The sequence below is a fragment of the Ambystoma mexicanum genome, chromosome 9, assembly GCF_040938575.1.
Source record: "Ambystoma mexicanum isolate Mex_15411 chromosome 9, UKY_AmexF1_1, whole genome shotgun sequence".
NCBI classification, from domain to species: domain Eukaryota; kingdom Metazoa; phylum Chordata; class Amphibia; order Caudata; family Ambystomatidae; genus Ambystoma; species Ambystoma mexicanum.
The window spans coordinates 568,605,710-568,629,061 of NC_090931.1; positions in this window are offsets into that span (position 1 = coordinate 568,605,710).

A 23,352-nucleotide genomic window follows, 5' to 3' on the forward strand; every position below is an offset into this window, starting at 1 on the left:
CCCACAAGTGCAAACATCGGGACACACACAAACCTATTAAACACATTTGTGCCCCCAGCCACAGTTTGGTGAAGACCCTGAAAAGTGGTTCAGCATTAATGAAAAGTACTGCTGCAGTAGATCAATCGGCGCATAGGAAGCCCTCTGCATCTCGTGCATCCCTTTGGACACACAACCTGAAATCAAAACAGCCTCCACCTGCAGTTTCTACTCCAAATAAATCTTCCATGTGTTTGTCTCTTCAGATGCCCGAACCGAAAGACAAGTCCAGACAGGCAGCTTCCATTACACAAACGCCCACACAAATGCTGGAACAGACAAACTGTTTCTAAGGGCTTTCAAAACACCAAAGTAATTTCCTTTTTTCCATAAGCATTGCACAGTACATTCTATACTACAAACCCAGAAGAAGTAGTATTAGCAATAAAATAAACCTCAGTTAGAGGCACCTGGACCAAGGGGCGTTTTCAAGCCATAATGGATAATGTGTCTTCATTTGCAGATTTTTTAGAAAAACACCCTATTAAGAAAAAATATATATCAGAGGATGAGGGGCAACCACCAGTAAAAACACCTAGCGTGCAGGACGTCTCCGGCCATTATACTCAGTCAGTTATTAGTCTAGATGATGACGACGGTGACATTATCTTTATTAAGGATAATCCTGGTACAGATTATGATTAACCCTGTAGGATATCTCATTGGATCCTCTGAGGGGTCGGAAATATGAGGCGGACAATTTTGTAAAGGGTTTTCAAGTTTAGCCATTTTATTAAATCAAAAGGTTGGATGAACCCCTTACTATCCCAACTCTGACGAGGATTCCTCTGCCTAAAATAAACTAAAGGAAACACTCTAACAAAAGAATATCTGTGTCAAGCGCCCATTCTCCTGGCGCTTGGGGGACCGTTGGCGTTCATTCCGCCATTGATTGCCCCTTCATGTTTGTGCACGGCCCCCCATTTGCGGTCTAGTCTTTGGCAACATGGCCGCCGCCGGTCCGAACGTTGCAACTGTGGAATTTTCTCCTTTGCCAGTGCTACGCTGTGAGTTTTCTCTCTGGCTCCGCTGAGCCTGCTGTTCTTGCCCTTCGCCGCCCTCAGCAGCATTCCTTTTTCGAGTCCTCTCCTTTCTGTTTCTCTTTCCCTCTCGTGCCTCCCGGCACGCTCTCCCTCCCGGCACTCTCTCCCCTGTCTCGCTGCTCTCCCCGGGCTCTCTGCCTTACCTCCTTCCCCGCTCTGGCTTCCCTCGCTGGCTCCTCCCGTTCTCTAACTGGCACTCTGGTCTTTCCCCTCGCCTCTCCTCTCCACTGCGTTTGTCATTACGGGGCTCTCCCCACTGCTCTCTGCTGACCACAGTTCCCTATGTTCCTCTCTGCTTGTCTGCTTGCTGGATTCTCTGGAACAGCCATCCTTTTGATCTGGTTGGACTCTGTGTCATGATGCCCACTCCCGGGGAGCCGGTTCAAGCCCTGCGTCCCCGAAAGCGGACATCCAGTCCCCAAGGAAGGACCCAGCAACCCCATATAGGGGCCCTTGGGACAGTGTCCTAGCGCCTATGGCGCCAGGCTCATAAAAGACATCAGTCCTGGCGCCATAGGCGCCAGGCTCATTATGGGAGTGCTTGGGTGCACTTACCTGATGCAGACCATGCTGCAGGATCCCGGCCTCCTTGAGGCCTGAAAGGAACTACTTTACCTGTGGGACTAATTTACCATCCGGGCGTGGTCGGGGAAGGATACATACCTGATTGGAGGAAGGATACATACCTGGAACTTCTTCCAAGGCTATTTAAACCCCACCCGAACAGCCACACGTGCTTCGCGTTGTTCTGCATCTAGCAGCTGGACGCTCACCGTGTCTGCTCCTGCATCTTGACTTCTGCCACGCCTGCCAGCATCCTGGATCACCTGCAAAGGAAGAGAAGAAGAGAACAGAAGAAGGAAAAGTCCTTACCTGCTAAATCCGCATCCCGGAGACATCTCGCCGACAATCCTGAAAAGGAAGACTTTAATTTAAAAGCTCATCGCGTCGATCGCTGCAGCGCCGCATTCCACTCACCTTTACAGGGCGCCTCCATGTTCAGCAGCGATCATCCGGATTCGCAGTCACGCCCCAGCGCCTAGGGAGAAAAAGACCAGAACAAAATGTGAGAGAGAGAAGGGAATAAGGAAAGCTAAATCTCCATGTTAAGACTTACCTGTTGATTCATTCCCTCTTCATTTCGGGTCCGCGCCGCATCCTGGCATTTCCGGACCCTGGCCCCTAAGGGGAAAAAGAGACATCAGCGTTAATGAGCGAATGAAAAGACATTACCAAAAAAAGCTCATTAAAGACTTACCTGATTTCTACAAGGATTTCACCTCTCATCTCGGGTCGGTGCCTGTTCCCCGGCATTCCGTACCCCGGCCCTTATGGGGAAAAAGACACTAGCATTAGTACATTAATGCATGGACACAAGGGGAACCTCTTATCAAAAAACTTACCTGGAAGCCAAGCAAGTTTGGTTCTCACCAATCCGAAAATCCAGTGAAGTAACTGGATACCAACACGCCCCTGCATCAGAAGCAGGATGGAGAGCTCGTCCTTCCAGACCCTAAGGTGAGACGCTACGAGAAATCACAGAAGGGGTTTCGAGGAGGGTGAGAGGGGAAAGTGGGAGGCCGATTGCATTACCCCGCAGACAGTTAATCCCCTATTTTCGCCTACAGAAGGATACTTCTGCGAGCCAGGCAAGCCAGATTTGGGGGCCCGGTCCAGTCCGTCTTCCGAACCCTGCGCATCACCTTAGAAGAGGTCACAGCAGCGCGAACCAGGCCAGCGCCTCTGTGGGAGTCAGGTGAGCGTAACAGAATGCAAAGCCTTCCTACAAATTCCCACCCAGGTTCTATGGAAAGTTCTGAGACTGATCAGTTGGCCCAATTACTGGGGGAATTACGGGCTGAAGTACATGCCGCTCGTCAAGAGACTAATGCCCTCAGGAGGGAATTAATAATATCAAAGGAAAGAACTGATGACCTGGCCAGACAGCTTTTGCAAGGTCAAGCTGGGCAAACTCCTCTACCCGGTTCTGGAGGGAACCCCGCTCCTGTGGTTTCCAGTAACCCTGTGCAGATTAATCTACCTGGAAAAATGCCGCTGGCCCCACCCGAACGCTTTGCTGGGGACCCCAAACGATTTGCCGTATTCATGAATCAGTGTCGTTTGCACTTCCTATGCAGACCTGGGGCCTTCCCTAATGATCAGACCAAGGTAGCCTTTGCATTGTCATATCTCAGTGGCTGTGCTGCCGATTGGTCAGTTCCACTGGTTACTCAAGATGACCCCATTCTCTGTGATTTTCAAAGGTTTCAAGCAAGCATGGAAAGGTTATTTGCTCGACACTCTCAGGGGCAGGCTCTGGATGACGAACTTCTATCCCTGCGACAGGGAATCAGGACCCCCTATCCTATATTGCAACCTTTAATAGACTAATTGTGGAAACGGGATGGCCAGAGGATAAAAGAGTCACGTTGTTTTATCGAGGCCTTCGCAGAGAACTTAAAGATGTCTTGGCCCAAGTTGTAAATCCGCCCCAAGAATGCACAGAGTATATAGACTTAGTGGTCCAATTGGATCACAGACTTCAAAACAGAAAAGCAGATCGGTCCAGGTTTGAGACCCGGGTGTTGGTCAAGACCCATGCTAATCCCAAGGGAGTTGATGTCTCTGAGCCTATGCAAATTGGAGGGGTTAAAGGACCCTTAACTCAAAAGGAACGTGAAAGGAGGCGGCAGTTAAAATTATGTCTTTATTGTGGGAATTCTGGACACTTTCTACGAGATTGCCCGGCAAAACCGCCCCGAAAGGCGGTAGGAGCCGCTGATAAAAACCATGAAGCTTGCCAAGCTTGAAAACTAACTCTCAGACCTCGCATTTCATTGTGCCAATGGTTCTCGTAGATCCAGAACAGCCTAAGCTGTTGCATGCAATAAAGGCATACATCGATAGTGGGGCTATTGGAAACTATGTGGATCGTGAATTGGTCTCTAGGATTAACCTCCCTCTCCGTCCTAAAACCAGCAAAGATGTCATCACCACAGTCGATGGAACTGAAATTGCCTCTGAACCGGTAACACATTCCACTACTGAGGTGACTCTTATTGGTCCCGACGGCCATCGGGAGGGTGTTGTGTTTGATGTAATCAAGGCTCCACAGTTTCAGGTTTTTCTTGGAATCCCTTGGTTAGAGACACATAATCCTCGAATTGATTGGCGAGCTAAGAGAATAACCTTCCCGGATTGTACACAAACCTGCTACCCAGAAAACCTGAAGATTAATCTAGCATCTGTAACCTCTGCCTCCATGCAACTACCTCCGGAATACCAAGACTTTCAGGACGTCTTCCAAAAGGAACAGGCCAACACGTTACCTCCTCACAGATCGTACGATTGCCAAATCGATCTGGTGCCCGGTGCACAACCCCCTTGTAGCAGGATTTATGCCCTTAACGAACCTGAGAATCTGCATTTGAGACAATATTTGGATCAATACCTAGCTAATGGTTTTATTCGCCCGTCAAAGTCCCCGGCATCCTCGGCTTTGTTCTTCGTGCCCAAAAAAGAAGGCGACCTTAGAACTTGTATCGATTACCGCGCATTGAACCAGATAACGGTTAAAAACCGTTATCCTCTGCCTCTGATCCCTGAACTCCTTGACCAGGTGAAGGACGCTTGCATATACACCAAGTTAGATCTCCGGGGGGCTTATCATCTGGTACGAGTTAAAGAAGGCGACTAATGGAAAACTGCCTTCCGTACTAAATACGGATTATTCGAGTACCAGGTGATGCCTTTCGGATTGTGTAATGCGCCGGCTGCCTTCCAATACTTCATGAATGATGTCCTTCGGGAACTCATCGATGTTTGTGTTGTCGTATATATCAATGACATTCTGGTGTACTCCTCTTCGGAATCTGATCACAGAAAACACGTCAGGGCAGTACTTGAAAAACTGCGCCAACACAAACTATTTGCTAAATTGGAGAAATGTGTTTTCCATACCACAGAAGTCGAGTTTCTAGGTTTCATCCTGACACCCAAAGGAGTCCGAATGGACTCAAGAAAAGTGGATGCCATCCCCAAATGGCCATCACCTAGCTCTGTAAAAGGGGTTCAAAGCATGCTCGGCTTTGCCAATTTCTATCGCAGGTTTATCCCGGAATTGTCACGCGTGGTACAACCCATTACTGCACTCTTGAGGAAAAATAAACGTTTTGAATGGTCTGAAGAAGCCGAGCAGGCCTTTCAGGATTTAAAAGCTAAGTTTACCTCCGCACCTATATTGAAACACCCGCGTCCAGATCTCCCTTATGTCGTCGAGACTGACGCATCCAGCCTAGCCATGGGAGCTGTCCTGTCCCAAAGAGATCCCGAAACCAACCAACAGCATCCCGTAGCATTTTGGTCCAGAAAATTCTCGGCACCCGAGGTTAATTATGCAATCACGGACAAAGAACTGTTAGCCATTTAGTCCGCTTTTACAGCCTGGCGGCATTATCTGCTTGGCGCTCGACATACCATCACAGTGATCACTGATCACCGGAATTTACAGTATTTGAAAACCGCCAAGGCTCAGTCATCACGGCAGCTCCGATGGGCTTTGTTTTTTGCTGAATTTGATTTCGTGATTACCTATCGACCTGGCTGCAAGAATGGCAAAGCAGACGCCTTATCCCGAATTGGAATGGGAGAATCTGATACAAACTCAGAACCAGTACCAATAATTCCCGAACAGAGGATTCTAGGCATGACTTCGTTACAGACGCTTGAAGACATTCAAGTCAGAGTGAAACAACTCCTGGACCCTACGACCTTACAGGAATGGATACAAAAGGGATCAGACTTTACCATAGATAATGGTTTACCTTATTTCCAAGGATGCTTATTCCTGCCACATAAGGAATTACAGGAACTAGTTATTTCCGGTTATCATGATACATTAATAGAGGGACACCCCGGTATTGCCAAGACAGAGGAAAAGGTGAAACGACAATTTTGGTGGCCCTCTTGGCGAAAAGATTTTAAATCTTTTGTGATGTGTCCTGTGGTGTTTGCGCCCAAAATAAAAGTCAAAAGAAAAGACCAGCCGGTCTCCTTCAACCTCTAGACATACCACCAGCACCGTGGCACACCCTATCAATGGATTTTATTACGGACCTGCCTCCTTGTTCGGGGTACAATACTATTCTGGTAATTGTGGATTTGTTTTCCAAAATGGCCCACCTTATTCCTTTGAAAGGTTTACCTTCAGCTTCTGTCCTAGCCAAAGAATTCCTCTAAAATATTGTTCGGCTACATGGATTCCCATCTATACTAATCTCTGACCGGGGAAGCCAATTCATTTCCCACTTCTGGCGCAAATGTTGTCAAATGGCGCAGATCGACGTAAGATTATCGACCAGTCACCACCCCCAGACCGATGGTCACACCGAGAGGACAAATCAGACCCTTGAACAGTACTTACGGTGTATGTTACAGCAATCTGAAAGCAACTGGAAAGACATTCTTTGGATAGCCGAATACGCATATAATAATTCGGTACACTCTGGTACTGGCCACAGTCCTTTTTATACTTTGTTTGGGCATCACCCTCGAACCTCAAACCTTGACTCACCTCAGAACCTCGGAATGCCTGCAGTAGAACATCTACATTCTACAATTACCCAAGCCTTCAAAGAGGCAACTACGCATTTACAACAAGCCAAGAGAAAATACAAGGAGAATGCTGATCTACATCGGAGTGAAGCACCTCCGTATCAGTTTGGGGATCAAGTGTGGTTAGCTACCAGACATTTACCACTCAAAGGGCCTCGGACTTTTAACCCAAAATATCTGGGACCTTATTCTATTACGGCAATAATTAACCCAGTGGCTGTTAAACTTGATTTACCAGCTAGTATGCGAATTCACCCTGTTTTTCATGTGTCACTTCTGAAACCAGTGGTACCCGGAACCCAACTACTCAAACCTCCAGAACCTATTCTAATAGATGGGGAGCCCGAATTCGAAGTGACGAACATTTTAGAATCAAAAATGTTTAGGTCAAAACTGTTCTACCTAATTGATTGGAAGGGGTACGGACCTCAGGAGAGGTCGTGGGAACCCAGCGTCCATGTGCATGCACCTCGATTAGTCAGGAAATTCCACCGACTCTTCCCAGACAAACCAAAACCCCCGGAGGGAACAACCTTGGGAGGGGCCTTGGGGGGAGTGCTGTCATGATGCCCACTCCCGGGGAGCCGGTTCAAGCCCTGCGTCCCCGAAAGCGGACATCCAGTCCCCAAGGAAGGACCCAGCAACCCTATATAGGGGCCCTTTGGACAGTGTCCTGGCGCCTATGGCGCCAGGTTCATAAAAGACATCAGTCCTGGCGCCATAGGCGCCAGGCTCATTATGGGAGTGCTTAGGTGCACTTACCTGATGCAGACCATGCTGCAGGATCCCGGCCTCCTTGAGACCTGAAAGGAACTTCTTTACCTGTGGGACTAATTTACCATCCGGGTGTGGTCGGGGAAGGATACATACATGATTGGAGGAAGGATACATACCTGGAACTTCTTCCAAGGCTATTTAAACCCCACCCGAACAGCCACACGTGCTTCGCGTTGTTCTGCATCTAGCAGCTGGACGCTCACCGTGTCTGCTCCTGCATCCTGACTTCTGCCACGTTGCCAGCATCCTGGATCACCTGCAAAGGAAGAGAAGAAGAGAACAGAAGAAGGAAAAGTCCTTACCTGCTAAATCCGCATCCCGGAGACATCTCGCCGACAATCCTGAAAAGGAAGACTTTAATTTAAAAGCTCATCGCGTCGATCGCTGCAGCGCCGCATTCCACTCACCTTTACAGGGCGCTTCCATGTTCAGCAGCGATCATCCGGATTCGCAGTCATGCCCCAGCACCTAAGTAGAAAAAGACCAGAACAAAAGGTGAGAGAGAGAAGGGAATAAGGAAAGCTAAATCTCCATGTTAAGACTTACCTGTTGATTCATTCCCTCTTCATTTCGGGTCCGCGCTGCATCCTGGCATTTCCGGACCCCGGCCCCTAAGGGGAAAAAGAGACATCAGCGTTAATGAGCGAATGAAAAGACATTACCAAAAAAAGCTCATTAAAGACTTACCTGATTTCTACAAGGATTTCACCTCTCATCTCGGGTCGGTGCCTGTTCCCCGGCATTCCGTACCCCGGCCCCTAGGGGGAAAAAGACACTAGCATTAGTACATTAATGCATGGACACAAGGGGAACCTCTTATCAAAAAACTTACCTGGAAGCCAAGCAAGTTTGGTTCTCACCAATACGAAAATCCAGTGAAGTAACTGGATACCAACGCGCCCCTGCATCAGAAGCAGGATGGAGAGCTCGTCCTTCCAGACCCTAAGGTGAGACGCTACGAGAAATCACAGAAGGGGCTTCGAGGAGGGTGAGAGGGGAAAGTGGGAGGCCGATTGCATTACCCCGCAGACAGTTAATCCCCTATTTTCGCCTACAGAAGGATACTTCTGCGAGCCAGGCAAGCCAGATTTGGGGGCCCGGTCCAGTCTGTCTTCGGAACCCTGCACATCACCTTAGAAGAGGTCACAGCAGCGCGAACCAGGCCAGCGCCTCCGTGGGAGTCAGGTGAGCGTAACACTCTGACTCGCTGAACTTACTATACAGAGATGGATCCTGCTCATCTGCACTCCTTCACCATTCCAGGGATTTTTTGTGCCTCTCAAGGCTTTTTCCCCTCTGTGGTTTCCGTGGGACTGGGGCAACTGGTCTACTGGTTCTTCAGTCACCGATTGTGGCGTTGTCCCGCGGTAGACCATATCTACACAAAAAAAGAAGCTACAAGATCCATTGGAGAAAGAAACCACCCGTGGACACCTCTAGCAGCTCAGGTGAGGAGCGGGGTTTAGCTAAAAACCTGACAGTGAGTGTGACAGATTGCAACACCCAAACACTCCTGAGATGGCCACTGCCGAGCAAGTGCAAGAATTGATGGCAGCGGTTCAGGGTTTACTCTTGAGGTTCAAAACCTGAAGGCAGAGAACACTGTGCTTTGGCAACTGGACTCTACACAGGACCTATACCCGACGGATCTTCCCCCCATGGCTCTCTCATCCCGGAAGTACGACGGGTCCCCAAAACGCCTCAAGGAATTCATAGAGGCTTGTATAGTGCATTTCACCTTTAGATCCAGCACCTATGCAACTGATCTCGCCCGTGTGGGCTTCATGGACTCAAACAAGTCCAGCAATGCCCCAACATGGGCCACCCCTCTGGTGACAAGCAACAACCCCGTGTTGCGCGATTACGGGGCTTTTCTTGCCCTTCTCAAACAAACCTTTGAGCATCCCGAGATTACCTTTGTCACCTGCGAGTAACTACTGGACGTACAGCAGTGGTCGACAGACCTCATTACGTATATATCACCCATTTCAAACGTCTTGCCGCAGAAGCAGGCTGGCCGGAACAGGCTCAGTTCTCCATTTTCAGGTGTGGACTTAAGTAAGAACCTATGGATGAGCTCGCCAGGGTATCTCTTCCCTCTTCTTTCCCCAAACTATTGTCTACCGTCCTTCAGATAGAGTTCAGCCTTGGAGAATGCAAGAACGAAAAAAGAAAGACTCAGGGAGCCATTTGGGCTCAACCCTCGCTTGCCGTACCTACTCAACCCGCAACTTCTACGGTAAAGGACGAACCGATGCAAATTGGAGCAGCCAAAGTGCCTCTCACTCTTGAAGAACGGAAACGTCAAAGAGACTAAGGGCTCTGCATGTTTTGCGGTGCCTCCACTCACTTGCTCCGGAATTGCCCAGAGGTGCCTCCAAGGCGTTCAGGAAATGGGTGACCTCGGACCTACAAGGGACAAGCATCTGAGGTGTTTCTGTCAGCCCCTATGTTTCTTTGGCTATAGCCCCTTCTTAAGTCACAGAGGATTCACTTCTCATGGTGGTTTCTCTTCAATTCGCTTTAAGGAATAAGTCCATCGACACACTAGCTCTCATTGACTGTGGGGCGGCTGGCAACTTCATGCCAACAAAACAGGCATCAGTCGAGTGGCTAAAGAAGAAAATCAGAAGGTTCAAGGGATTGATGGAACCCCACTGAGCTCCGGACCCATCACTCATTCCACAGAGAAACTACAAGTCACGGTGCTGCACCATACTGAGGAATTGTCTTTTGATCTAATACAAGCAGCACACTTTCCTGTCATTTTGGGTATTTCCTGGTTTCAGAAACACAATCCATCAATAGATTGGACCAATAAAATGTTAGGTTTTCATTCTTCATTTTGAAAACAGAACTGTTTACGCAATGTACATTATGAAACCATAGCCCTCCCTACTGACAACACGAAGACCTGCACGGTTTATTACATACCTTCAGAAATCAAGGAGTTTGAAAGTGTTTTCAGGGACGAGAAAGTCCATGACCTACCTCCACACCGACCAGAAGATTGTGCGATCGACCTTGTACCAGATGGACTAATCCCGTTTGGTTGTATGTTTTTCTTGTCTCTCCTTGAAAAGAAGGTATTGCGAGAGTACCTGGACTCCAACCTGAAGAATGGTCTCATCCAGCCGCCCCGATCACCTGCAGGGGCTTCTTTGTTTTTTGTATCTAAACGAGATTCCGCTGAGCTCAGGCCGTGTATCGACTACAGGGGACTGAACAAGGTCACCACCAGAGACAGATACCTGATGCCATTGCTCTCTGATATTCTGGAAGCTGTGCAGGGAGCCACTATCTTTTCTAAGTTGGATCTTAGGAACGCCTACCATTTGCTCCAAGTTAGAGAGAGGAAAAAGTGTAAAACTGCCTTCAGGACACCATACAGACATTTCGAATACAGGGTGATGCCCTCTGGACTTGTCAATGCCCTGGCGATTTTCCAACACTTTATGGACCGCATGTTTCCAGATCTCCTTTTTCACTCCGTTACAGTCTACTTACATGACATTCTGGTGTTTTCTTCCACTACTCAGGAACACGCGGCACATTTCAAGACGGTTCTTCAGTGCTTGCAGATCAACCACCTCCTCGTCAAAACAAGAAAATGTTTGTTTCAGGTCTCTTCGGTCCCTTACCTAGGTTTAATCTTGTCCAGTGATGGGGTCATGATGGATCCCAAAAAGGTGTCAGCCATTCTCAGTTGGCCTTCTCCATCATCTCTCAAAGATGTTCAACGATTTTGAGGTTATGCAACTTTTATCGCAAGTCCATAGATAACGTTTTGGACACAGTTCTTACCATCACCAACTTGCTCAAGAAGACTACCAAACCCTTCCAATGGACGGAAGAAGCTGAGACAGTGCTAAAAAATCTCAAGGAGAGGTTTTGCTCTGCTCCCATACTTCGCCAGCTCGATCAAACCAAGGTTTTCATCATTGAAGCTGATGCTTCAGCCAATGCTGTGGGAGCAGTAATGTTTCAGGACTACAAAGGGATTGAACATCCAGTGGCTTATCTATCGAAGACCTTGTCCGCTAGCCAGAGCAACTATTCGGTGATAGAAAGAGAGCTCCTTGCTATGAAGATTGCCTGCGAGGAGTGGAGACATCTCCTTCAAGGCGGTACTCAGCCTTTCATCATCAGAACTGATCACAAGAACTTGAAAGTGCTGCAATGCATGGAATGCATTAATTCTCACCAGGCTCGTTGGGCGCATTTCTTTGCCCAGTACGATTTTGAGATTACATACCTTGCCAGGAGCAACACCTATTTGCTGATGCCCTTTCATGCAGGTGTTCTCAGAGCATCCCTCTAAAGGCAAACCCAAGGAGTTCTTTCCTGGGAAGAGAATCGTCTCGCAGATCGCTACCTTCCTACCGGAATTCAAGGCAGCCACCATCCTTGACCACTCTATACTGCCCAACAGAGCCAGTGCTCACGTATAAGATAAGGATGGTCTCCGGTTTGTCAACAAGAGGCTATTCATACCCCAGAAAGACCTGCGCCTCAAGGTGCTAGCTTGGTGCCATGACCATAGCACCTCTGGTAATCGGGGTATGAAAGTAACATGTGACCTTGTCAAACAAACCTTCTATTGGCCACGTATGGCTGCAGATGTGGAGAAGTACATAAAGGCTTGCACAACGTACGCCAGGAGCAAACACAGCACCCAGAGACCCATAGGCCTGCTAGAACAAGCTCCACTGCCTACCGTTCCCTGGGGTTATGTGTCTACAGACTTCATAGTAGATCCCTCTGTCTGACAAGGCTGTACATGTATCATGGTAACAGTTTATTCTGTCACCAAGGTGGCTCACTTCTCTCCCCTGTCTGGTATTCCTTCTGCCTCTACCATGGCTGAAGTATTCATCCGTGACATCTTTCGTCTTCACGGTCTCCCGGAGAAGATAGTGTCGGACAGAGACAGTCAATACACATCCATGTTTTGCAAGGCTTTGTGTAACAGGCATGGGATTGAAAGGGCCATGTCCTCAGGCTTTCACCCACAGACCAAAGGTCAGACCAAGCAGCTTAACGGAACTCTGGACCAGTATCTGAGATGTTACATCAACATTCACCAAGATAACTGGGTCTCTTTGCTCCCTAGAGCCGAGTTCTCATACAACAAATTGGTTCATAAGGCTCCGGGTTTGAGTCCCTTTTTCTGTACTTAGGGGCTCCATCCCCGAGGCATTCTCCCCATTTCATATCCTCCATCTAACATCCCCTCTATCGAGGCCAAACTTAAGGAGATCAGTGAAGCACACAAAACCGCCAAGAACAGTTTTACGGAGGCTCTACAAGCAAACAAAAGAAAAGCAGACCGCAAAAGTTCTACAAATCCCTCCATGGAAGTCGCATCCAAAGTCTGGCTGTCTACAAGATACCTACCGCGCTGGGTGCGTCCATCTAAAATCTAAACCGTCTCCACGCTTCCTGGGGCCATATGAAATCATATCCAGGATCAACCCAGTGGCCTTTCGCCTTAGACTCCCCAAGAGTCTAGGGTGCATTCACCCAGTTTTCCATTCCTCACTTTTACACTCATCGGATATAAGTGTCTCTGTGTTTCCCATTCGCAGATCATTGCCACAATCACCCCCCAGCACTGAGGGGTACGAAGTGTCGCATATCTGTGATTCTCGGTACAGAAAAGGACGTTTGGAATAACTGGTTTCCAGGAAGGGACACCCTTCCTCTGAGGACTCCTGCGAGCCCATTGCCTACATCTGAGCCCCGGATTTCGTCTGCAGCTTCTCCGTTCCCAACTGGGAAAACCGGGTCATGCCCAGAGTAGAGGGGGACATACTGTCATGCGCCCCTTCTCCTGGCGCTTGTGGGACCGTTGGCGTTCATTACGCCATTGTTTGCCCTTTCACATCTGTGCACGTCCCGCATTTGCCGTCTAGTCTTTGGCAACATGCCCGCCGCCGGGAGGCTCTTAATCCCATCCCTCCCGGCAGTCGGCGCGTTGCAACTGTGGAATGTTCTCCTTTGCCAGTTCTACGCTGTGAGTTTTCTCTCTGGCTCTGCTGAGCTTGCTGTTCTTACCCACCGCTGCCCTCGGCAGCATTCCTTTTTCGAGTCCTCTCCTTTCTGTTTCTCTTTCCCTCTCGTGCCTCCTGACACTCTCTCCCCTTTCTCGCTGCTCTCCCCGGCTCTCTGCATTACCTCCTTCCCCGCTCTGGCTTCCCTCGCTGGCTCCTCCCGTTCTCTGACCAGCACTCTGGTATTTCCCCCCACGCAGCTCCTCTCCGCTGCGTTTGTCATTACAGAGCTCTCCCCACTGCTTTCTGCTGGCCACGGTTCCCTACGTTCCTCTCTGCTTGTCCGCTTGCTGGATTCTCTGGAACAGCCATCCTTTTGATCTATTTGGACTCAGACTCACTGAACTTACCATACAGAGACAGATCCTGCTCATCTTCACTCCTACACCATTCCAGTGTTTGTTTGTACCTCTCAAGGCTTTTCCCCTCTGTGGATGCCGCGGGACCGGGGCCACTGGTCTACTGGTTCTCCAGTCAACCATTGTGGCGTCGTCCCGTGGTAGACCGTATATACACAAAAAAGAAGCTACAAGATCTGTGACAGAAAGAATCCACCGTGAAAACCTCTAGCAGCTCAGGTGAGGAGCAGGGATTTAGCTGAGAACCTGACAGTGAGTGTGACAATCTGTCCCTCACACTTGTACATTCAATAAAATAATAAGGAAATGCATGGCAGTTCAATTCCACAAATATATATATATATATATATATATATAAATATATATATATATATATATATATAAAATCGAATTCCCAATAGGACCACTGTCTTTTCTCGTAACCTGGGTGAATTCCCCTTCCTAAGATCTGAGCAAGGTTTTACTACACAGTTCAAAAATGAAATAAGGAAATCCTGGTTTGCCACAAAGTTCCAACACAGTTCTTGGGGATTTACACTTGTAACAAAAAGATCAGTTGTCTCAATGTACCAAAAGAAGTGTGTTACAACTCCTCCTGGAGCAAGAACAAATGTCACATTTGTCTTCTTCAAGTAAACAACAACAATTGTCTTTATCAGGAAGATTTGCCACAAACTTATGAATTTATGAAGAAAAGCATCTCCTCCACAGCAGGTTTACATAGTTCTTCTTTCAATGTCACACTTAGCATGAGTTGTCTTTGTTAGAACCACAGTTCAGCACTTTTATCAACCACTACCTAGTTTACTCCCATACCATGCCCTCTACAGAACAACTTGCCATACGAGTATACTCTCCTGCCCGCTCAATACTTCACAAAATAACAAAGTGTGCTTCAGTGGTAACTTAGTACAACAACTTAACAAAGTTTCTTTGGCATCAAACTTTAAACCAATTTCAGGGAAATAAATAATCCCATTAGTGCTCTTTAAGACTCCTTTGCAACTATGCCCCTCCCCCTTTGGATAATCTTCCCAGAAGGGAAGCCTGCCAGCCACTTTTCTTTCTCCTTTTCACCAACAACCAAATAGTGACCAGAATATGGTCTTACTCTGCTTCAGTCTTAGCTTTGGCAATGTGTGATTATGTCACCTGATGATATGCATTTCACCACACATGAGCAGCAAGTCTTACAATTCTAAGGTGTTTCAATATTCCCCTCTCACCTTCAACAATGTTTGTTATATTGGTATTGCTGAGTTTTTAAATATTCTTGGCTTGGGTATTGCTTGTAGGCTTTTGGTTTTACTAAAGCATCCCCACAGAGCTTTTGGGCCTTCTACAAACTCTCACGCTTGCTTGTAAAGTCACTTTGATTCAATAAGCATAATGTTTGCTGTTTTCAAATAGTTTGGTATTCAAAATTGTAATGACTGCTTCTTTCACTCACACGCAAGTGAAACTACCTGCCATGAACACGCGGACAGCGTCGCAGCCCTCCGGAGTCACTTGCATGCTGTGAACTCACCGGGTAAGTCGCTCACTCCTGCTCCGCTTGGTGTTCGCAGGTCTTCTGCCATGGTGGTTTCTTTGCGATCTGGTGAAAAGTCTCCTCTGGCCCACCTCTGCTCACGCCACTTAGAAAGGGAGCTTCCTATACTCCGTAGGGGGTCCAGTGCTACCCAGCCACCTGAAACCTCTAGAGAGGGCACACCTTCCTCACTGCTTCTGCTTCCCGCTGCGCGACCTCTACTCAATGAGTCTTCAAGGGGCAAGTGTCCTTTTCTCACGATTCCTGCTGCGCGACCTCTGCACAATGAGCCTTCACTACTGGGCAAGCTTCGTTTCTCACGCTTCCTGCTGCGCGACATCTGCAACAGGGCCAACTCGATACAAAGACCCTCTGTGGACACGCCGCAGCTTTTGGCGCTACAGTGGTCCTGACGCCTTCTCTCGACTCCAGCTACACTTCCTGCTGCATACACGGCACGCACTGATTTCTCCTCTCCTGTTTCTGCTCTCCCAATACCTGCACATGAGGGGGCATTTTAAGCCTCCCAGTCTCCCTGAGGTCTAGGTCATCTATACAAATGAACTGCAGCAGTGTCTACATCCCTCGTCCTAGTACTGAGGGAATCATGTAGGGGCATCTGTTGATGATTGAGTAATAATCTCTACCACAGGGTTATGTATAGGCAAGAGTTTCGGTGCAAAGACACATCCTTGTCACACTCCCTTTTGAACAGGAAAAGCATCCCTCATGTCACCTGAAAGACTCCATCGCACTACTGCTCCATTTTTTCTATATAGGGTCATAAGAGCTCTTAATAGTGACAGAGGAGTGCCTTTATTCTTTAGTCTTACCCATGACCGCACACAGGGATCAATCAAAAGCAGCTCCTAGGTCTATAACAAGCTCATATAAATGGACTTTCCTCAGCATTACATATTTCATTAGAAGATATAGCCTAAAACACTAATCAATTGTGCTCATCCCGTGTTGGAACACAACTTGTAGCTGGTGTGTGGCTTTCTCCTCCTTTATCCAGTCACTAAGGAAGGCCGTCTTTCGCATACATTTTTCCCACTAAGTCTATCAAAGATATTGACCTGTGAATATTTAATTTATCTCTGCCTCCCTTTTTGTAGACTGGGATAATCTCTGCCTTTGTCCAAGATTCAGGCACCTTTGAAGTTGCTGCAATAGCATGAAATATGTGAAGGAAGCGGAGAGCCCAGCTACTATCTTCCTCTTTATGGATGTCAACTGTTTTTTTTTTGTCTACCCATGGGGCCATAACACTTTTATGACACTTCATTGCTACGGATATCTCCTCTAAGGTAAAGTGCAAGTGCTCTGGGGATTCCCCGTCCATAGTCAAAGAAGCGCCCGGCACAAAGGATCAAGGATTCATAAAGTTGCCCTCTCCACTACTTTGCTGGGTTTAGTGACAAAAGGTTGAATGGCAGAAATCGCATCATTTTACAAATCTATCATCTCCAAGCTAGTATATTACAATTTTTCGAGATTCTTTCCAATATTGGCAAAACACTATTGTGCATTAAAGGTCGTATTTGATTAGTATCAATATTTTCTCGCTTCATTGAACATCTCCTGTTGCCTAGTACATCGGTTATTGTATTGAGCCGACCTGCTGATACCCACATGTTTATTATGGAGGCATTTTAGGGCAATGGGGGCTGATGGTCACTCTCCGTACCATTAAGGACTGAGCATTTTCTTACATGCCTCCAATTATGTGCATTGATTAATATATAATCAATGTTAGAGGAGTTAATACCCATCACATATGTAGGGGCTGCTGGTATATCGTCCAATGCTGTACCATTGCACATGCAAAGATCTAAATTAAATAAATAATGGTGCAACTTCATTGGCATATTTATTAATTTTTTTGCGGGTGTTTAATTACCAATTCTGGGATATCCCATGCGCAATCTCATCTTCCATGACATCCATCACTGGGGTAACAGGGCCGAGCAGCAATTTGAAATCTCCTAGCAAAAGAATATGGAGACCACTATTAAAGTTTGTTCTCCAGATCTCAATGCGCTTTTTTTTACCAGATCTTCTAGATCCTTTCCTTTTTTATTTCTGGGCCTGTTATAGACATAGAGAAGCAACACTTTAATAAGCCCTGAAGGCCCTAAGAGCAAATATCGTTCTCCTTGATTTTTGCATTCAAAGATGTATTGCTGCTGATATCTGAGTGTGATCTGCAGGTCACAGGTTCAAATCCCGGCAAGGCCAACTCAGATTGTCATCTTTCCAAGGTCGATAAATGATTAGCAACTTCAGCTCAGTTACAATTGTATGTAAATATGTTCTCTATGCAGCTCTTTGGCAAATGCGCTATACAAATAATAAATCATTATCATGAACCCAAATAATTAGGCCCCCGCTGGGTCTCCCAGGGGCCCCTTTATAGCTGGTAAACTATAGATATGTAACCAATGTCTCCGGAAAACATACAATGCGATGTTGCCTAATCAAATCCCACTACATGCTGTCTATCACATTCTTTTCCAGTCCATCAATGTTCCATGATAATACACACCGTCTGCCCGCGAGCAGTACTCTCTAAAGCATCAGTACATCTACTGCCATGAGTCTACATGTGGTCAACATCCCCTAGACTCCTTCCCCCATCATTATTTCCTAGCTGAATGGTATTTGGCACAACTCACATCATCCCATGCACTTTATTGCCAGGTTTTTGAAATGTTCTTTCCCTGGTACGCTCGATTAAGTTATTCATCGACCTTCTACCTTCGCCTTGACACCTCACAAAATACATAGGTGAGGGTACCGCTTAGTTCGATTGTTGTCCCCTCTGGAGGAGATGCCCTGCACCCATTGTTTTGCAGTCCTTGTTCTAAATGCTCACCCCTAAACTCAGCTCGGATATATTCTGTATCCTCACCCGCCGTCGTTAACCTTTGACCTCGGGCAGTGTCTTCTCTGGTAATAGAATAGCACCCTCTGGTAGAGGGTATCCAGTGGATACATTTATTAGTTAGGCTTTTCTCCCTTTTAAAAGCATTGGTATTCCCTTTTGTATACACTGTGTGCAGATTTTTCTTCTGCAGATAATTCCAAAACACTGGCTGCATTTGTCCCTCAAAGACTGAAATTAAACACTAATGGAGTAATCTGCACTATCTTGGGGCTCCTCAAGAGTCCCATGAGGGCAGGGTTGAGGCTCATTAGTAGGGTCGAGTGGTGGGGGTGTTAGTTGTACACTGCTGCTAACCACAAGGCTTTCTGGGGCCTGGGTCCAAAATACCTTCAAATATCCCTACGTAAATACCTCCCCTCTGTAGCCCTTCGCTCCTCTACTTCGAACTCCCTTAAAGTCAGTCGTTTTTCAAAGAAACGAGCTGGGGGCAGATCTCTATCTTCAGCGGGGGCCTCCCTTTGGAGCAGCTTCCCGGCCACCCTGAAACTTGAGGAGAACGATCTTCGATTCCGGAAGCACCTCAAGACCTTCCTCTTCGCTTCTGCCTTTGCTCCCCTTCTCCCCTGCTGATCTGTTTTCTCTCTCTGCACTGTGCACCTGGCCACCCTCAGTCCTTCGGGCCCAGGTACCCGCTCATCCTGCCTCCCTCCTGCACTGCCTCCGGACCACCCTCTGCACTGGGATCTGTACCCATACAGTCCCCCTTTTTTTTCTGCACCTATCTGATGTACCCTATCTGACCAATCATGCACTTGCCACTGGCTGGCTGCACTACAATTTTTCACTGCCTGTATTATTTATTTAGTGCACTTATTATTTATTCTGTTCTCTCCTCTGTTCCGCACTTTCCACTTTTGCCCCCTCCACACACTTTTCCCCTTTACTTTTATCCATGCACTTGTGCGTTCTTAATGTCACTGGGCCTAGTAAGATTGTTGTTTTTTTTGTTCTCCTTTGTTCCCCTCCCTTTGCTTGGTTGCGCTCTTAAACACTTGTGTATGAGCGCGATATAAATAAAATATAATATCATATCACTTGTGCATACTTGAATTCTCATTCTGATGTCCGAGCCAGTTTGCCTGAAAAATAGTTCAGCGGTTGCTGGCTGGCATATTTCTGACCTACCCTGATCTGTTTTGGCTACGCATGGAAAAAGAAATGAGGATGCACCATGTTGCTGTTGCCACCAATACCTTTCTGCACTAAATCTGTAAGGCTGATGAGTTTCTGTATGCACCCAGACTTCCTGTGTAAAATACTCAGAAATCCTGTACAAAAGGCCCAGACTCTTTGCAACATTCTAGCAAGTCACTTTAAGTGAGTGCATAGGGCCTGCGGTCATATTCTTCAGTCATCAAGCCTGTTTATTTTATTTATTTATTTATTTATTGTATTTGTTGGTAGCGCCCAGACCCGGAGGTATCACAGCGCTAAGGGTACATATTTGGGACTCGATGGAAAACAGTATGGTAATTACATTACCTCATAGCACGTGAGGCATAAAGAATACGGTAGTTGCATTGCATCGTAGATTGTGCTACAGCCCTCTCCACACCCTCCTTGGCCACTGTGTGCCAACTCCTCTGCTGTTTCCCTTGCTTGGGACCATCTGCTGCTGCCTACAACCAATTGTGCTGGACCTCTGCACTGGCAAGGACTGCTCTTCCGTTGGAGTTTGCCTTTGCATTGCCACTTGTTTGTCTAGGTCAATGAAGATTACCCCTGATAGCTGCGCAGGGAGAATTCATTCTATCAAAGACTGGAGGCGAGCATTATGCTTGTTCAAAGCTTCCCCAATACAGTAAAGGCTAGGTTTTCAGTCGGTTTAAAGTCAAACTCTTTAAAGGTACGATCACTAGCCCAATCTGCCGCTAACATAATCATCTCTAATGATGCTCCTGTCGTGAAGGCCCTGGAGGCCATGCACCCTCTTACTGAGTAAGCTTCATACCTAGTCAAATCAAACCCTGCTGCTTGCATCACCTCCTTAACCCATCTAGCAATTATAGCTGTCTGCGTGAAAAGGCCTTCTACGCGCAATGAGTAATTACGTGGTACTTGCGGCCCTGTACTCTGCGGTCCTTCTCTCAAATTCCTTGATGCAGCTCGCTACACACGACTTGGTATTGCTTGGAAAATATGAGTAATGGACCGTGGAGGTCCCTGACTTAGTCCTTTTCCTTACTGCAAAGGTCACGCCCTATGGTCCAAAAGACCTCCTGTTTATTTCCAGAGCTTTGATATCTGAAACGCGCTTACAGGATATGAGACAAAGCAGCATTGCTAACCTGCCTGATAACTTCTTAGAAGACAAGTATCTGTCTGCTGGCCAGCTCTCCGGGAGGCGCAGTACCGTTATTACGTCCCATAAAGCATTATATTTAGGCTCAGGCGGCACTTTAAACTCAGCTCCTATGATGATGAGCCTCAGTACCGCTGGGTGTTCCCCTGCTGGAACTCCTTCAATCAGCAAGTGCCCTGCCGAAATCGGCGACTTGTACAACCCTATTGTACGAAAAGCCTTCCCGTCCTGCAGCAGATGTGCCAAAAAGTTCAATATAGCCCCTACAGGGGCTGAAATTGGATGAAGACTTCTCCCTTTACACCAATTAGTCCACTTGGCCCAAGCCGCGTCGTAGCTCCTCCCAGTGGAAGGAGCCCGGGATTCTGCGATGAGCTCCGCAGCTTGCACCAAAATTCCTGGCAATGCCCAGCGTCTCCGGATATCCTGCACGCGATGAGCTGGAGTGTCCCTCTCGCTATACGAGGATGACACAATCCAGCCTGTTCCGTGAGTAGTCTATCTACTACGGGGACCTCCACTGCGAGATCCATCAGCTTCGGAAACCACACTTGATATTTCCATAGTGGCGCCACTACAATCAACTCTGCCCTCTCCCTCCAAAAATTCGCTAGAACTCTGCTCAGCCTCATGAAGGGGGGAAAAGCGTATAGGAGTCCGCTCGACCAACTCTGAAGGAATGTGTCTGTCCCCTGGGCCCCTGGATCCAGCCTCCAGCTGAAGTAATCGGCCGTCTGTGTATTGAGGCGAGACGCAAAGAGGTCAATGTTCACTGGCCCCCATCTCTGATCCAGCATCGGAAATACTGCCGGGTCTAATCTCCAGTTGCTGGAGTCAGTAAGATACAGCGAGTTCCAGTCGGCTACAACGTTCAGAGCTCCAGGCAGCTATTCTGCTGTCACCGACATCCCTGACTGGAGGCAGAAATGTCAGAAGTCCTTTGCTAGCTCGGCTAGCATCCTGGATCTAGTTCCTCCCAGGTGATTTATGTATCAGACCGCTGAGATGTTGTCCATCTTCAGCAAGACGCATAACTGCCCCTTGTCTCTCATGAATGCTTTGATCGTGAAAGACCCGGCCAGAAGCTCCAAGCAGTATATGCGTAGACCAAGTTCTTCGCTCCACTTGCCTCCCGTCTGCAGGTTTCCGCATCTCGCTCCCCAGCCTAGCAGACTGGTATCTGACTATATTATTAAGTCTGGTCGGTCTCCGAAAATGGCATGCCCATTCCAGGCATCCATATTTTGCAACCACCATTGTCGCTCCGTGATGGACTCTGGGTCCAATGGTACTTGCCGATGATACTTCAAGCCTTGTTTCAAGTGTTTTATTCTTAATCCCTGCAGTGCTCGATAGTGTAACGGACCTGAAATATAGCCTGAATGAAGGCAGCTAACAGTCCCACTATCCTCGCTAGCCCTCTGAGAGAGACTGTCTGCTTCGCCAGACACCCTCTGATCTCTCTCTTGATGTCCCGTATCTTCCGGGCTGGCAGCTCCACAGTAGCTTTCTTGGTATCGAGGACAAAGCCCAGAATGTCTAGTTTCTGTACTGGCGTGGTGTCTGATTTCTCTATGTTTACCAGAAATCCTAAGGACCCGAGCAGGTCTTGCACCCATCTCGTCTGGTACACCAGAGCTTATTTGTCCTCTGCTGGAAGTAATAGGTCGTCTAGGTACATAATTAATCTCACGCCCTTCTCTCGAATCGCTGCCGCTCCTGGCTCCATCAATTTGGTGAAAGCCCAGGGCGCTGACGCAAGACCAAAGGGAATGGTCTTTAATCGTCAGAACTGCTTGTTTCAGCGAAAAGGCCTCCTGCCCTGGGACTGTCAGGTAAGCATCCTTGAGGTCGAGCCTCGTCAGCCAGTCTCCCTTTCTCAGGGAGTCTCTGAGCTGATGAATGCCTTCCATCTTGAAATGATGGTAGCCGACCCCCCTGTTCAATTCTTTCAGATGTATTACTGGTCGGACCCTCTCTTTTCTGGGCACCAGAAACATATTGCTAGCCGGAGAAGCTCGTGGTCCAGACACTTCTGCTCTGCGCGTGCTAGGCGCTGCTGGTGAGGCCACTGCAGACCTCTTACGGTTCGCAAAATCCAGGCATCGCTGAAAAGCGTGCGCCAATTGTTCCAGAACATATTGGTTCTCCCTCCCACAGGAGGGTAAGGTGTCGCTCTCACTGGTGTAAAACCTTGACCTTGTCTGGAACCTCTTCCTCTGCGTCCTCTGGGGAAACGTCCCCTGGCCGGGAAGAAGGCATGCTGTTGTCTCTTCTCCCAGTACTGCGTTCTGGGGTTGGGGGAGTCTTCTCCCTCCTTGATTGCGACCAGCCGTACGACCCCTAGAGCGACCGGTCCTGGCAAAAACTCTATTTGGGAAAACCTTCCAAATGGAGGCTTGAGTTTTCTCCAATGATGTCTAAGTGCCGAAAAAATGGCCCATTACTTTCCCAAACGTTTCTCCGAAGAGGAGACCTTGTGCTGCTTCTCCTGCTTCATATGGAGTGAGATCAGATCTGCTTCAGGCTGATCTTAAGTAGCAGACCCATCCTTCTCTCCGAGGCAATGCTCTTGGCAGCTCTTCCAAAATCTGTAGATGCCCTTGCAGGGGTCCATACTAGTTTTGGACACAGAAGTCAGCATTTTAGGATCTGGCTCGGGGGTCTCCGCCACCTTCCCGGGGA